The sequence below is a fragment of the Bos taurus genome, chromosome 26 (assembly GCF_002263795.3).
Source record: "Bos taurus isolate L1 Dominette 01449 registration number 42190680 breed Hereford chromosome 26, ARS-UCD2.0, whole genome shotgun sequence".
NCBI classification, from domain to species: Eukaryota; Metazoa; Chordata; class Mammalia; order Artiodactyla; family Bovidae; genus Bos; species Bos taurus.
This window is the reverse complement of record NC_037353.1, coordinates 38,051,245-38,068,943: the sequence shown is the minus strand read 5'-3', so window position 1 is coordinate 38,068,943 and position 17,699 is coordinate 38,051,245. Positions and strand designations below refer to the sequence as shown.

The 17,699-nt window shown below is 46.6% G+C and overlaps 1 long non-coding RNA gene across 1 annotated transcript in view; it reads right to left on the bottom strand.

Annotated features, from left to right (window-relative positions):
- Positions 1–3,728: 3,728 nt before the first annotated feature.
- The window catches only part of LOC101901937 (uncharacterized), a 62,990-nt gene continuing 49,019 nt past the window's right edge, over positions 3,729–17,699 (bottom strand). Inside the window, exon 3 of the long non-coding RNA XR_003032807.2 lies at positions 3,729–17,316. This is a non-coding gene — a long non-coding RNA (uncharacterized lncRNA). The remainder of the gene's footprint in view (positions 17,317–17,699) is intronic.

Genomic DNA, 17,699 nt, shown 5'->3' with positions numbered 1-17,699 from the left:
AGCTCCCAGTCTTGTTTTTGCCAACTGTCAGATACAGCTTCTCCATCTTTGGCTGCAAAGAATATAATCAGTCTGATTTCAGTATTGACCATCTAGTGATGTCCATGTGTAGAGTCTTCTCTCATGTTGTTGGAAGAGGGTGTTTGGTATGACCAGTGCATTGTCTTGCCAAAACTCTATTGGCCTTTGCTCTGCTTCATTTTGTACTCCAAGGCCAAATTTGCCTGTTACTCCAGGTATCTCTTGACTTCCTACTTTTGCATTCCAGTCCCCCATAATGAAAAGGACATCTTTTTTGGGTGTTAGTTTTAGAAGGTCTTGTAGGTCTTCATAGAACCATTCAACTTCAGCTTCTTCAGCATTATTAGTCAGGGCATAGGCTTGGATTACTGTGATATCAAATGGTGCCTCAGAAACAAACAGAGATCATTCTGTCATTCTTGACATTGCATCCAAGTACTGCATTTCAGACTCTTTTGTTGACAATGATGGCTACTCCATTTCTTCTAAGGGATTCTTGCCCACAGTAGTAGATATAACGGTCATCTGAGTTAAATTCACCCATTCCAGTCCATTTTAGTTCTCTGATTCTTAAAATGTCCATGTTCACTATTGCCGTCTCCTGTTTGACCACTTCCTATTTGCCTTGATTCACGGACCTAACATTCTACGTTCCTATGCAATATTGCTCTTTACAGCATTGGACTTTACTTCCTTCACCAGTCACATCCACGGTTGGGTTTTGTTTTTGCTTTGGCTCCGTCTCTTCATTCTTTCTGGAGTTATTTCTCCACTGATATCCAGTATCATATTGGGCACCTACCGACCTGGGGAGTTCATCTTTCAGTGTCCTATCTTTTTGCCTTTTCATACTGTTCATGGGGTTCTCAAGGCAAGAATACTGAAGTGGTTTGCCATTCCCTTCTCCAGTGGATCATGTTTTGTCAGAACTCTCCACTGTGACCCACCCATATTGGGTGACCCTACACGGCATGGCTCATAGTTTTCATTGAGTTAGACAAGGCTGTGGTCCATGTGATCAGATTGGTTAGTTTTCTGTGATTGTGGTTTTCACTCCGACTTCCCCTACACCCATCACTCAGCTCAAATGAGGGGCACAGTCACTTGTTACAGTAGAAATAGCCACAATTCATTGGGAATTAAAGTGCTTTAGATACATGTCTCACTGAAAACTTTTAGCATCCCTATACATACTACATTAGTATCATCCTCATCTCACGGGCGTGATCTAAGACCTTAAGAGGCTCAGTCACTCACTCAAGCTCACGTAAGCAGTCAGTGCCATTCAGGATTCAAATCCTAGCGGGGTTCTGCCTTCCCCAGCTCAAAGCTTATCAGGAAAGCCTGTAAATCTTGTACATCAGTTGATTATTTACTGCTTCCACAGCACTTTTGCAGAGTCATCTCATTAGATGTTCACAAGATGGGAAGATAAATCATTATGACCCCTGTTTTACAGACTGGATAGCTGAGGCTTGAAGAGGTGACATGTCCTGCCCAATCCTGTGAGATTTACAAACTGTGAGTCCAGGGCTGACTCCAGTCACTCTCCTCTCCTCCAAATTCAGGGCTTCACCACCTCCTGGTCCACCATGGAGGGGATTCAGTTCAGTTCAGTTCAGTAGCTCAGTCATGTCCGACTCTTTGCAACCCCATGAATCCCAGCAAACCAGGCCTTCCTGTCCATCACCAACTCCCAGAGTTCACTGAAACTCACATCCATCGAGTCGGTGATGCCATCCAGCCATCTCATCCTCTGCTGTCCCCTTCTCCTCCTGCTCCCAATCCCTAGCAGCATCAGAGTCTTTTCCAATGAGTCAACTCTTCACATGAGGTGCCCAAAGTACTGGAGTTTCAGCTTTAGCATCATTCCTTCCAAAGAACACCCAGGACTGATCTCCTTCAGAATGGACTGCTTGAATCTCCTTGCAGTCCAAGGGACTCTCAAGAGTCTTCTCCAACACCACGATTCAAAAGCATCAATTCTTCAGTGCTCAGCTTTCTTCACAGTCCAACTCTCACATCCATACATGATTACTGGAAAAACCATAGCCTTAACTAGATGGACCTTTGTTGGCAAAGTAATGTCTCTGCTTTTGAATATGCTATCTAGGTTGGTCATAACTTTCCTTCCAAGTAGTAAGCGTCTTTTAATTTCATGGCTGAAATCACCATCTGCAATGATTTCGGAGCCCCCCAAAATAAAGTCTGACACTGTTTCCACTGTTTCCCCATCTATTTGCCATGAAGTGATGGGATCAGATGCCATGATCTCTGTTTTCTGAATGTTGAGCTTTAAGCCAACTTGTTCACTCTCCTCTTTCACTTCCATCAAGAGGCTTTTTAGTTCCTCTTCACTTTTTGCTGATGCTAAACGGACACAAGCAGGACTCTCAGGGTACTTTCTGAGCACAAAAGATCAGCAGCCAGTGGCAGGTGAGCGTCAGTTTGTTAACTGACCTCAATTAACAAACACAATCTATCTTCATTATTTGTAGATTCTGCATTCACCTCCTGGCTAAAATTTATTTGTCACACCCAGATCAGTATTTGCAGGTGCTTTTGTGGTCATGTGCAGACCTGCGCAGAATGGTGAAAATTTTGAGTCACTAGACTCATGTTCATAAATGTACTTTTTGCGATACATTTAGTGCCATGTTTATCATGTTTTTGTGCTTTTTGTTGGTGGTGAGTTCCCTGGTTAAAAAGGTCCCCAAGCATGTTACCGTCTGTTACCCCCAAGCTCAAGAAGACTGTGATGTGCCTAATGGAGTGTTAGATAAGCTTCAGTCAAGCATGAGTTATAGTGTTGGTGGCTGCGAGTTCAATGTTGGTGAGTCAACTACATATACCAACTATATACACCCACTTTTTTGTATATGTGTCTTCCCAGGTGGCCCAGTGGTAAAGAATCCACCTGCCAATGCAGAAGATACAGTTTCAAACCCTGGGTTGGGAAGATCCCCTGGGGGAGGAAATCACAACTGACTCCAATATTCTTGCAGGCATAATCCCATGGACAGAGGAGCCTGGTGGGTTACAGTCCGTGGGGTTGTGAAGAGTCGGACGCAACTGAACAGCTGAGCATGCGTGCACATGTGTGTATATATATTAGTATATACAGAAACTAAACAGAAGCACACATTAAACAAGAGTATGTATTGATCAGTTGGCAAAAATGTTATAAGAAGTGGATCATGGAACCCTAACCCTGTATTTCCCTGAGGAGCAATGTTTCCTTACTTGCTATTTCATTGTCTGCAGCAACCTTGCCTGTGAGTGTGTGCTAAGTCAGTTCAGTTGTGTCTGACTCTGTGCGAACCCATGGACTGTAACCTGTCAGGGTCCTCTGTCCATGGGATTCTCCAGCAAAGAATCGTGAAGTGGGCTGCCATGTCCTTCTCCAGAGGATCTTCCCAACCCAGGGACTGAACCCACATCTCTTAAGTCTTCTGCATTGGTCGATGGGTTCTTTACCACTAGCACCACCTGGGAAGCCCCTGAAGCTACCTTAGGACATAAACTGCCATGAATAATAAGAATAGGCTGTACTTCTGAAGTTTCTTCTTTGCACACAGGCCTCTGCTTGTTGCTCTTGGAGGGCAGAAGGAAAAACGCAGTTCTTTCCTCCCAGTCTTCTTCATCACCACAAGCAGAGAAGCCTGAAGTCTGGAACTGTCTGAACCAGCCTGAGATCAAGACAGAAACCTTGTGTGTGTGAGCTGCAGAAAGAAACTCAAGGGTAGTGCTGTCGGTAGAAGAAGGGCAAGAGTCCTACGGAATGTCATTAATAGCAGCCACATCTACCGAAAAAGTATAAAGAAATAGACAAACTTCATTTTAATAATACATTTTATTTAACCCAATATATGTAAAATATTATCATTTCAACATATGATGGATACAAAATATTAATGAAATGATTTGCATTCTCTGATTTGCACTACCTTTCAATTCAGAGTGTGTTTGACACTAAAGTTTCTTGATACTCACAATACATCTCAGGACAAGCCACATTCAAAGTGCTCAGTAGCCACATGGAACAGATGACTGTTGCTTGGACATGATTCTAAACGGCAAGATATGTCATCCCCAGTTGCACTCAAGAAAAAGGATCTGCCCACAGTAGGTATTCAGCAAACCCCTTTCACGAAGCTTGAATTTGGGAGAAGTGGTTGTGGATACAGTTTTATAGAGGGTGGTCTTGGGCGAATTACTTGACCTGTCCAAGCCTGGGTATCTATAAAGAGGGTGAAGACAACACCCCCGCCTTCTCTGAAGGAGGATAAAATGAGACCACGTTGTACAGCGGGACCCTGGCAAACACTGGCTGCCACTGCTACTGGATTCTGTTGTTGTTGATGCAAACCCAGTGGTCTATGTCCAGTGGGTGGCTGTGATGGCTGCAGATCCACATGGTGCTCTGGGCAACACCCCAAGTCCTCCATATCTAACAGTGCACAAGAAAGTGGGAGCACATGTTTGCCATTTCAGACCAAAGCAGCCAAACCGGAAACTCAGCAATATTCCAGGAGCCACCTCCAGGAGAATCAGGGGTTAGTCAGGAAATTACTCCCATTTAACGTGCTCTGGGTCTCCAGGGACCCTGCTGTGTCCCCCAGCTTGGCAGTCATGTCACTGGGATGCGTTTCATCATTTCTGAAGCCAAGTTTTGCTTAGAGTTGGCAAGAAGAGCCAAGTTGGCAAATGGATCTTCTTCCATTCCCCCAGTGCCAAAGCCTGCGGGCATGGAGCAGGGCTACCCGGGTCTCTCCTGGTCATTTGTTCACCGTATCTGAGCCTGGGGGCTTGGAAGTGCAGTGTCACGTGACAGCTAGATTTCTCAAACCCCAACTGTGTGTGGATTCCATTTAAAGGAAAAAAAAAATAATTAGGAGATTCTGGAGAATTCCTCTTCAACCCCAATCTGAGATACAGCAAAATGAATGGCTTATTCTACAACAATGTAGATTATCAGTTTAACAGAGAAGATATGTTTGGATGTCTTGTTAAGGATCTATTTTTTATATTATTGAAATAAAATGTTTTAAAATTTTTTGTAGGACTTAGGGCTTTTCCAAGACTATGTGTATAAACAATTTGAAAGTCACCAGATTAGGGAGAATAGCAGTGTGGGGTCACTTGTGAAAGGCCAGGGCAGCCTGAAGGGATGGCCCACGACACCCTGTCCCATCCATCATGTCACCTCTCAGCCTCAGGGAACGGACACCTGGCCTGGGCCCCTGTGCCCACCCCCTGCCTTTAGGTGGCAACTTGGAGCTAATTCCCACGACACTAAGCCTGTCTCCCTTGCTTGGCAAGCCAGCACCTGTCCTCTTCTCATCTGGGGGCAGGTAGAGTTTTTGTGTTTTATTTTTCTCCCAGCATAACTCACTTTGGGGTAAAAATCTCAGTGGTGTTGGGTTAAATTTCAAACTCAGATATGTTGAAAATATCCCTTAACTTGAAGTTGGAAAGTAGTCACTGCTTTTATGAAGAACAGATCTATCTAAAATGATGGCACTCTGCTTGTTGTTGTTGGACTGGAACACATTTTTGCACTTCCAGACTGTCTCCTCTGCATGAGGCCGCACCCCCCAGACACCCTTCAGAATGAGCCAGAAGCAAGTGAGCACCAACTCTGCTGCCAAGATTTTGGACATTATGTTGAAGCCTCCCACGTTGATGTTCAGCTGAGGAAAACGTGGGTGGTATCAGCCATGAGGGGGTAACCAGGAGGGGTCAGTGAAAGAAATAAGGTGTCTATCCGAGGGCCCAGCACAGAATAGCGGTTAAGCCCTCCCACTTTGGCTTCCCAGGTGGTACTGGTGGTAAAGAACCGGCCTGCCTATACTGGAGACATAAGAGCTGCTGCTGCTGCTGCTGCTGCTAAGTCGCTTCAGTCGTGTCCGACTCTGTGCGACCCATAGACGGCAGCCCACCAGGCTCCCCCGTCCCTGGGATTCTCCAGGCAAGAACACTGGAGTGGGTTGCCATTTCCTTCTCCAATGCATGAAAGTGAAAAGTGAAAGTGAAGTCGCTCAGTGGTATCCGACCCTCAGCGACCCCATGGACAGCAGCCTACCAGGCTCCTCTGTCCATGGGATTTTCCAGGCAAGCGTACTGGAGTGGGGTGCCATTGACATAAGAGATGTGGGTTCAATTCCTGGGTTGGGAAGATCCCCTGGAGGAGGGCATGGCAACCCACTCCAGTATGCTTGCCTGGAGAATCCCATGAACAGAGGAGCCTGGTGGGCTACAGTCCATGGGGTTGCAGAGTTGGACACGACTGAGCAATTTGGCATGCATGCACACCTGCCTCCTATTTCACCACTAGAACTCACTGTGAAATCAGAAGGGGGCTCTCTCTCCTAGCCACCCCAGGAAAAAGCAGTCTGTTTGCATAAGGCATCATCCAGAGGAGGCTGTCAACTGTTCAGAGATGGTATCAGACTGCTCTGACTTGTGGCAGCTGAGTGATAAGCAGTATTCTCCCCCATTTCTCCCAGCTTCTCTGGGGTCAACATTCACCACCAGCTCTAGCCGGCAGTATGCTGTCACCCACGTGCTGTTCCCACGGCCACAGAAATCACTGCAGAGCTGACAGTGGAAGCAGAGATGCAATGCCCTCATCCCCAGCCTCGATGGGCTCCTCCCGTTCACCAGGCCACCGACTGCGGGAGAAGCGGTTAGAGGGAGGGCCGGGTGCGGCAAACCTCTCCTATCCTCTGCCTGCTTGATCTACAGGAAGTGCTGCATTCAGTGCCTTGAAAAAGAGAGATAAGTGGCTTCATCTAAGTGAGCAGCACAGTCAGAGTGAAGGGGAGGATGTGCGGGAATCAGCTGGCAGACAGTGCCTTGCCATTCCACAGCCTGGTAAAGGCAGCTGCTGGAGAAGACTGGATCACATGCCCCCACCCCCAGCCCTTAATGCCTGTCGTGCTCTGACGTTTCCCCCACTCTTCCAATTATCAACTGTGAAAACTTACACTGACGATTTACTTTTTCTGAGCCTTAATTTTCTCATCAGTGAAAGTGGAGATAATGATGCCCATTTCTCAGGGATGGGGGGAATTCAATGAACTAAGACATGAAAACACGGAACACAGCCATCAGGTAGTAAAGTGAAAGAAAGTGAAAGTCGCTCAGTCATGTCTGACTCTCTGCGACCCCATGGACCCAGGGAATTCTCCAGGCCAGAATACTGGAGTAGGTAAACTTTCCCTTTTCCAGGGGATCTTCCAGACCCAGGGATTGACCCCAGGTCTCCTGCATTGCAGGCAGATTCTTTACCAGCTGAGCCATAAGGGAAGCCCAAGAATACTGGAGTGGGTAGCTTCTCCCCTCTCCAGCAGATCTTCCTGACCCAGGAATCAACCTGGGGTCTCCTGCATTGCAGGCAGATTCTTTACCACCTGAGCTATCAGGGAAGTGTTCAATTAATTAAAAAATAATTATGATTGATAGATGATGGCCACATTTAACACCATTTTTTGAAACAAAGGACTGAGTCCCTTTGGGTATAGTGAGTATTTCTGCCAACCTCACCACACTCTATGAGGGAAAAAAATTAGCCTCCAACCCTCAGGTCAAGTCTCCCTGATGCTTGACGCAAGCTCCATGCCACCCAGGGCCACCTGCCACGGCTACCTGGCTGTGTACTAAATAAACCTGCACGGCTGTCCATGGCTGCCCATGGCTGCCCTGGTCCTGCTCTTGCCCAATGTGTATCTAGAGTCCACGGGAAGTTATTTCCTCAATTTTCAGTCCTCAGAGTTATCCAACAGCCTAATTAAATCTTCCTCGACTTGAAAAGAGAGCACCCCTCCTCCCACCAATCTCCGAGTCCTTTCTTCCCTGTGTCCGTCTATACCTCCCTGAGGGTCTCCACCTCTGAGTAGGAGCTCAGTAGATTCAGGCTCAGACAGATACCAGGAGGCCCCCACCTTGAGTGGTCCTGTCATCTCCGAGAGCCTGATCTCCAAGGAGGATCTCGCCTCCAATCGCTTGTACCACATCTGCCCAAGTTAGGCTGTGTGTGTGTGTGTGTGTGTGTGTGCGCACGCACGCGCACGCACGCACACGTGTGCTCATTACTTAGCTGCTCAGTAGTGTCCAGCTCTTGGCACTGTAGCCAGCCAGCCTCCTCTGTCCATGGGATTTCCCAGGCAAGAGTACTAGACCAGGTTGTCATTTCCTTCTCCAGGGGATATTCCTGACCCAGGGATTGAACTGGTGTTTCCTGTGTCTCTTGCACTGCAGACAGATATATTTCAGCTGCTGAGCCATCTTGGGGAAGTCTCAACTAAGGATTTGTGAAACCCCAAATGCCCCCTGGGCAGCCTCCTTCTTAACGGCAGACTCCTCTCTGGCCTCCCCACTCCCACTCCTGCTCCTCTGCACCCCTCTTGCCACACTTGATCCTCTAGAACAGTGATCCCCAACATTTTTGGCACCAGGGACCAGTTTCATAGAAGACAATTTTCCACAGACCCCAGGGAGGGTGAGGAGTGGTTTCAGGACGATTCAAGTGCATTATATTTATTGTGCACTTTATTTCTATGTTTATTATATCAGATCCACTTCAGATCATAGGGCATTAGATCCTGGAGGAGGGGGACCCCTGCTCTAGACTATGAATCTACTCCAGTTACCCATCCCTTCTTCAAAACAATCAGTGACTGAAATTCCAACTCCTTCCCAAGATGTAGAAGACTTTTCTGAAACTGCCTTTGCTCTTCTGCCCAGCTAACTCCTATCCCAGCCTCATGTCGCAGCTTCGGTGTCACCTCCTCTAGGAAGCCTTCCCTGATGCACCTCTCAAAGCTCCCACAGCTGCCTGTTCTTTTCCACCAAAGCCTGTATTGAACCCTATGTACTGACACCCTGTCTCTTCGGCTGTCTGAAATAAGTCAGTTCTCTCTGCTTCCCAGTGCCTACTGCAGAACTGAAAACTGTGCAGAATTAATGAGTTGATTGATTTGTGACGACTGCTTCTGGAGACTCTACCCAAGGCTCTCTCGGCACTGGGACTAGCAGTTCAGAGCTCCTCTAAGACACTGGGAGATGTTAGAACTCGCTGGCCTGTGGCCCAGCAGAGGTCTGTGGTTTTACTGCTAATAGAAATTGGCCTGGCAGATCAAAGACAACAGCCCCTACAGTTCAGGTCACCAGCAGCCAGCTATTGAAATATCAGTGGAATCGGTAATTCAAAATTAAGTGGGTTAATGATTGACGGTCCGTTTGCAAAACCTGGCCCACCAACACTCCTTCCAAACAGGGCCTTTCCTTTTCTGCCTTGGCTGGGAGCTTCCCAAACAGGAGTTCATTCAGCTCTTGCCATGCCCTGCCCCCACTCCACCCAGATTTTAAAAGGCCCTTGTTCTCAAAACTCTACACCATTCCTGTGAGATGTCTTAGAAAGCCTTAGCACCTGAGATCCCCTTTCAGAATTAAAAACTCACAAATTTGAACCAAGAGGGCAAAGTCCGGTGCAACTTCGCACCTGTAACACATGAGTCACTTGATTAAGAAAATCAAGTTCAAAATTAAAATCAAGTTCACAATTTTTTTCCTGTGGGGAAAGTTGGTGGTCAGGGGGAGCATGTGGAGGGGGAGAAATACTTTCAGTTGCATCAGCTTTCAAACCTTAATCACAGTCTCAATATTCTGGGTTGTCCACATTTGGGCAAATAACTTTTCCCCTGTTGGTGCTCTTTTGGGCTGATCACAGGGAGATCCACACAGGCGAACAACCCGGAGGAATTCAAAGCCACCCGTACCCCAGGGCAGGCAGAGCTGGCTCCCTCATCTTTGTTGAGATGCCAGGGAGCAGACTGGGGGTCTAAGAAGAAGCAGAGGTCCCACTGTGTCAGATAAGGGAGACCCCACCCAGAGCAACCCCGCATGCAGAGCCTTCAGTGGGCACAGACTTACAAGCGCTCTGATGATAAATCGAGAATCTGCGGGAGAAAAATGTCCTTCGTGAAGGCTGCTAATCTTGCTGGGCCAGAGCACAGAGCCCAAGTCCAGAGAAGGCACAAGCTGCCTGGCCCAGTCCAGCCCCTCCTCCTGACTGCGCAGTTGAATGATTCCAAGAAGGCTGACCTGGGCTAAGGATGCCCTCGGTTACAGAGACAAAAGGACAAGCACAGCCCAGGGATCCCACCTTGGCTCCTCTGTTTTCTTCTATAAAACAGGGACAGTCTCCGCTTTCCTTTAGGTAAGGTGAGGATCCAATGAAATTGTTTGCCTGAAACAGGTGGCCGTGTGCCCAGCACTGCACCCTCTCCCAGCTGTCCTGAAAGCAAGGGGCATTCGTTCTCAATGACTGTGACTCACACCATCACCCCAGGTCACTCTAGAAATGCTTGTCCTGCCTTGCTGGAAAACAGACAGAAGAGCTGGAAAGAGGAGGAAGGTGGCTGCTTTGTCATCAGGTCTCAGGCAGAGGACACAGGAAGACAGGTTGAGATGGTTCCCTTCCCAGAGTGCTGCCTACTTGCCAGGCTCCTGCCTGGGGTTGGGTGGAGTGGACATGGGGGTGCTAGGGGCCGAGGAAGGCCAGAGAATCATCACCGCCCCCCATCCTTTTATCCAACTTTCCTTCATTTGTTATTAGAGAGAGATCTTGGGCTGCATATTAATAAAACAATGGAATTTTTATTTCTTTTTCTCATAAATTACATAATTCAAACCTTAAAACACCTTTAATGAACAGTGACTGGGCATGTGACACTTAATAAAACTGGGCTCAGGTCAGTTTCTGCTTGACAGGCTACCAGCCGAGAATGTGACTTACCAGTAAATGATTAAGAGGCGGGGATCTTTCCTGGGCTCTACTATTAAACACTTCAAAGGTTTCCAAAGTCAGATAAAATGAAAAGCAAATGTGTTTCACTGCCTCTCAAATGCCTCAAATGTTTTAGCAGGTGCAAGCAATGAAACCTTCCATGGTGACAGCATTTTAGGGTCTGCAAAGTGCACCCGGCTGAATTCTGGGAATTCTGGGCTGGCTTCATAAAAATTCATGATTTCCAAGGAGGAGAGAGGTTTGTCTTCAGAGTCCATCTACATATGTGGCCCAGAAGGAAAATGTCTCAGGGTCCAGTGGGTTGTGGGTCAACTTAACCCTTTCTGTTCCAGGAGAGACACATGCATAGAGCACAGAGGATCCTGGGAGGGGCAGCCTTGTGCTAGCAAAACAGGAGGACACCTCTTTGGGTTGGAGAAGGCAATGGCACCCCACTCCAGTACTCTTGCCTGGAAAATCCCATGGACGGAGGAGCCTGGTAGGCTGCAGTCCATGGGATCGCTAGGAGTCAGACACGACTGAGCGACTTCACTTTCACTTTTCACTTTCATGCATTGGAGAAGGAAATGGCAACCTGCCCCAGTGTTCTTGCCTGGAGAATCCCAGGGACAGGGGAGCCTGGTGGGGTCGCACGGAGTCGGACATGACTGATGTGACTTAGCAGCAGCAGACTCTCCAAAGGTACATTAATGGTCAACTCAAATCCAAGTCCTCTTTTTCTAAGTATATTATTCTCTGATCTACGGATGCCCCAAAGATGACGAGTCAGCCAACTTAGTACATAGAGATGGCATTTTTGTTGTTTAGTGACTCAGTCATGTCTGACTCTTTGCAATCCCATGGGCTGTAGCCCACCAGGCTTCTCTGTCCATTGGATTTCCCAGGTGAGAATACTGGAGTGGGTTGCCATTTCCTTCTCCACAGATAGCATGATTCTGTGCAATTAACTTAACCTCTCTGCACCCCAGTTTCCTCATCTCTGAGATGGGGATAACTGTAGCACCCACCTCACAGGGATTTTGTGAGGATGAAATGGGTTAACATCTTAGAAGCTCGTAGATCACATAGCAGAATTCAATACATGTTCACCATCCTTATTGTCCCGTTAGGAAAAATGAATGTGAAAAGTTAGCCATTGACAGCCTGGCCATTTGAGTTTTTCATTTAGAATTTGCTGTAACTTCGCTTTATAAGTCATGGTAATCTCTCACATAGACATATAATATTTTATAGTTTACAAAGGACGTTCTGAGACGTTACCTCATTCCAACTTCCCAACGGTTAAAGCTGGCAAGGCAGGGATGATCATCCAAGGACCAGCAGTGGGTTTCTACCTCTGCTGTGGCTCCCTTGCATAGAATTGGTCCCATCTTTGGACTGCCACACCCTGAGAGCACCCATCTGTGAAATGGGTACAGAGGGGCTCCCTGTGAATCACAGCACACACCATCCTCAGGAGCTGGCACCTCCACCATCTGCTCAGTTATCAAGACCACTGAACCTACTCTGCATTTGTTTTTATTCATGAAGGAATTCAAATGCTTTTACATATTATCTCAGTAATCTTGCAAGCACTTGTTTATGAGCCCTCAGCTTTTATTCTTCCCTCTTATAATGAGGAGGGCAATGAAATGGCATTCCAAGAGTCAATGGAGGAGAACCCTTTAGTTCTCTCCTCAGGGAATAGCTGAACAAGTGATTGTTATCAGAGAACATTCTCCAGAGTTCCCAGCCATGCAGGATTACTCACTTCCCCCTCATCAACACCCACTACTCGGTGCACATCTCTGAAAGATTTTATACACGTGTCACATAGACCCTTCCCCACATGGCAGGTACGCCGCACGAACACGGTCATACGCATCTCACTAACCAGCCACCCAAACCCCGCCGGCTCTGCTGCTACCCCAGTCAGCACAGTTAGAGATCCCTTCAACAAAATCACAGTGAGTGTTGGACTCAGATGTCTCTCATCTCCTCCCCTTCAAAAACCATGTTGGACCCCACTTAGTCTCTACTCTCTGCTCTTGACACACACCAGCCTTAACCCTATGCATTTACACCTTTCTAACCATCCTATTTAAGGACATAATTTTAAGATGTGTGTGCAGAGGTAATTACCAGGGTGTTCTTCAAGCCTTAGTATAATATTGAAAACGCAAAACATCTTAAGTGCCTAGCATTAATAAAATTTAGAGCATTCATCCTAGTTTGGCTGAAGAACAAGGCAGGTGTTATTTACATGAGGTTGATAGCGATGTGAAAGAGGTTCATTGTGTACGTGAACAGAAATCCATGGGTTGCTCTAAGTTACAAATAAGCGTACTGTAATGCTCTGTGTCTAGGCTGATCCCCTGTTTACTAGAAAAGCAAACTTTATTTTTTTTTCATCTTTATTAAAAGATATAAAGGCCTATTTTTAAAAGCCCATGAGGGGACACATGAGTTGGTTAATAATGTTTACTGCTCAGTCACATGATTTCAATTTTTTATAATTTTTCTTTAATTTTATTCTCGGTACTGTAATTTCAGATTTCACATTTTGTTCGAATTTTTTTCTTTGGTCCATTCATGTTTTCCGATTTCTCTATAAGAAGTGATTTCTTCTGTTATATTTTTAAAAGTTATTTTTAATTTAAAAAAAAAAGGTACTTAGAGGTTCACAGCTGATCATAGCTTTAGAATTCATCTAGTCTAATGACTTTAGTTTCCAGGTGGGTAAACTGAGGCCCAGAGAAGTGAAGTGCCTCCAAAAAGGTCATCAAAGCTGTTTGGTGGCACAGCCAGGTTCCCTGATTATTCCCGTTCTTTCCAGGAAGTCCTGAGATGTCTCTGGGATTTTTATAAATATGGAGAAACTGTTTTCATAAAGTCACCTGCATGAAACCCCCTTCCCTCCCAGCAAAGTTCAGCATCTCTTGATTGGCTCAAAATCAAAGGTGCCCTTTACTGCTTCTCCACCCCTTGCCCCCAGGTCGCAATACCAATGGCATATATCACAGCGTAGGTGCCAGGACACCAGGTAAATGTTACGCCAGGTTTCAGCACATTATTCTTGTCCAAGTCTCCATTGTGTATGCAGGACGAGTGTGAGACACAGCTCCACCCTCGGCTTGCCCCACCCCTTGGCTCATCCCAGTCTGGCTACATGGTTAATAAACAACAAGGCCAAACGAACGGGTGGAGATTGTATCAACCAGCTTCAAACAAAGATTTCTTTTTCTAAACCACCTTAAGCCTTTGTGGTTTTTCCTTCTCATCCATCATGATTCATTCTTGTGTGGAGACTAACATGGATGGTTGCTTATTCCGCTCAATTGCAGTCATTTTTTTTTTTTCATCAAGGAAAAGAAATGCTAAATTGAATCCCCTAGGGAGGCCACAGCTGTAGGTAAGGGAAGGAGAGACAGGCTGGGTCATACTGATCCTCTGCCAAGGCCTCTGAAATCAAGTTCAAGTTGGAGCCTTACTAGGGCTGATGCCTGTACCTTCCCAAACCCTGCGCTTACTCATGGGGATCCCCAACCACCCAGCTCTCCGCACCAGATCCACTGGGCTCTTTGCAGATGGAGAGAATTGTCCAAGATCACAAGGCTAGTGAGAGGCCCCTGCCCCTACTTTGCTATTTTTCCTCCTACACCAGCCTCTGGGAGAATGTGAGAGTGGCCTGAGAGCCCTGTCGCTCCATCTATAAGAGGCAGAAGGAACACTCTGAGCTATTTAGGAATGAGGTTGGAAAAGTGAGACCATGAAAAATGTCCCAGCCACAGAAGCTCCTAGCTAAGGGCTTATATAAAAATGAATCGTTTGTTTTCCTCCTTTAGTATTTTTTTCTTTTAAACCTTAAATCCTACTGAAGTCTCAGGACTTTCATTCCTGGGAACCTATTCCATAGAAGGAAAAGCAGTTGCCTAAAAGATATGGATTGCATGTAAACACGTAAGGATGTTCAGCACAACATCGTTCACAGTAGCCAAGAATAAAAACTAAACATTAAATGAATTTCCATCAATGGAAGAATGGCCGAATAAATCAGATGTGAGTGAATGAGAGCTTCACTATGAGACTGGGGGGTGGGGTGGATTTCCATAGCATAGTGGTGAATGAGAAAAGCGAGAGGCAGCAGTGCCCTCCGTAGGTGCATCATCTTGTACGCATCTATATTTACCTATGTATCATTCTATCAGCACTGGAAAGGGTGTGTGTGTGTGTGTGTGTGCGTGTGTGTGTGTGTGCTCAGTCATGTCCAACTCTTTGTGACCCCCTGGACTGTAGCCCATCAGGCTCCTCTGTCCATGGAATAAGATTGGAATGGGTTACCATTTCCTACTCCAGAGGATCTTCTTGACCCAGTCTTCTGCATTGGCAGATGGATTTTTTACCACTGTGCCACCTGGAAAAAGGGTGTAGACGGACAGAAAACAGATTACTAGCCTGAGTTGGAGGTGGGGCTGGGGGAATAAGACGGGGAAAGCAAGTGTTTCAAAAGTCTGCTCTCAAAATCAGCATTTTAATAAAATCTTAAATATACAAATTATTTGTGTGTGGGTGCTTATGACCTTGAAAAACTAAAGATTGAGATGGATTCATATTCACTGACTTGTAGAGCCATTAAGTATTCAAAGCAAACTAGGTTGAGAGAAATTTATACAGTAGGATTCCATCTCCATAAGAACAACAAATAAAGCCCCTATTACTTTGCCACCAAGGTCTGTATAGTCAAAGATATGGTTTTTCCAGTAGTCATGTATGGATGTGAGAGTTGGACCATAAAGAAAGCTGAGCACCAAAGAATTGCTGCTTTCAAACTGTGGAGTTGGAGGAGATTCTTGAGATCCCTTGGACTGCAAGGAGATCAAACCAGTCAGTCCTAAAGGACATCAACCTGAATATTCATTGGAAGGACTGATGCTGAAGCTGAAGCTCCAATGTTTTGATCACCTGATGTGAAAAGCCGACTCAGTGGAGAAGACCCTGATGCTGGGAGAGACAGAAGGCAAGAGGAGAAGGGGGCAACAGAGGATGAGATGGTTGGATGGCATAACCGACTCAACGGACACAAGTCTGAGCAAGCTCCAGGAGATGGTGAAGGACAGGGAAGTCTGGCGTGCTGCAGTCCATGGGGTTGCAAGAGTCGGACACAACTGAGTGACTGAACAAGAACAATAAAAGGGTATGTGCAGCTTCCCTGGTGGCTCAGACAGTAAAGAATCTGCTAGCAAAGCAGGAGACTTGGTTTGATCCCTGGGTCATGGAAGACCATGGAGAATGAAATAGCTACCCATTCCAGTATCCTTGCCTGAAGAATTCCATGGACAGAGGAGGCTGGTGGGCTACAGTCTGCGGGGTTGCAAAGAGTCAGACAGGACTGAGAGACTAACGCATTCACTTTCTTTCAGGGTATGTGTATGTGAGAAGGAGGAGGAGAGACCGCAGAGGATAGACCGCAGACCCAGCATCACTGGACACTCAGGAGACGGCTGGGATGGAGACACCTTTTCTTTCTGTACTTTATTCTTGTCTCACAAAATGCTTTTAAAAACTTAATTTTTGCATTCTAAAAAGTTATTAAATTGATGGTGCTTTCAGTGTTCCAATGTGCTTATTCTTTGGTGACTTTAAGTGAAATATTAAGCGATTCTTTGTTACCCAAACAGGTGGTATTCTGCAGGGATGGCTGTTGCTGAGTGTGGGGAAGACCCAGGCCAGGCAACTGGGACCCCCCCTCCCTGGCTGCCTGGTTGAAGGACTGTGGTGCCTCCTGTCAGAGGCGTGGGGAGGCCTGGATGTGGTGCTGTTGGAAATGCCTTCCTCATGCAAACGAGGGGTCCTCTGATGGGTAGACACGGTCTGGCGTGGCCCCTCCACCATGCTGGCCACCTGGGAACCAGGCTTTGAGGCTGTGGAAAGCCCAGCCTGGGGGGCCATTCTGAGGAGGCAGAATTGGGAGTCCTGAGGGAGGGGCTTGTCCCCTCTTGTGGGGTTTTGGTCTCTGCCCAATCTCCCAGGTTGTGGTAATTGTGTTGCTTCCTGAGCAGGTGAGAAAACAGGCAAAGGGCTGATGTTAATTTAATTTCTGATGAGTTTTCACATGAAAGAAAAAGCCTGAGGTCGAATTCTCCAGACTCAACTCTAACAGATGTGGGGAAGGAGGAAGGCCGAGGTCTGGCATCAGAGGAGAAGGGGCACGGCCTTCCCAAGTCTGCTGAGGAGGTGGGCCATGGTCATAAGGTCAGAGGGCAGGCTGAGCACTGTGCCCATGCCCAGGAACCCACGCAGCAGCCCCTCCAGCGGGCCCCACCCGGCACGCTCTGCCCCCTTCCCTGTGGCGTTTTCTCCGGGGCACTTCCCACCTCCGACACCCTCTTTGTTTACCTGTTTATGGTCAGGTGCCCTTTTCCAAACTGGAAGCGTCCTGAGGCCATGGGCTCCATCTGTTTCGCTCCCTCCTGGACAGTGCACGTGGAACTCGCCCGTGGTTACTAAATAAAAAAACCCATGAACAGTGACAAAGAGAAGACCAGAAATGCAGTGAAAACCTAAAAATGTAGCTCTTCAACAATGGGAACATGGAAGTAAATAAAATGTAGTATATCTACTTGAAGGAATATTATACAGTCACCAAAAAGGGCTCACATCATGAAGTGTACCCCAAACTGCTCACAGTCATTATCCTTGGGGGCAGTTTTACAGGAGGGACTGTGTCTTCCCTTTTTACTACCAGGTAATTCTGAAATAAATTTTACATTACTTTGTATTTCATTTGTAAACAAAGCAATAAAAATACATTATTTAATGTAGGGAAAAGTTTGAAGGTTTTTGTAATGACATGGGAAAATAATTTTGAAGCAAGGTTAAGCTAAAA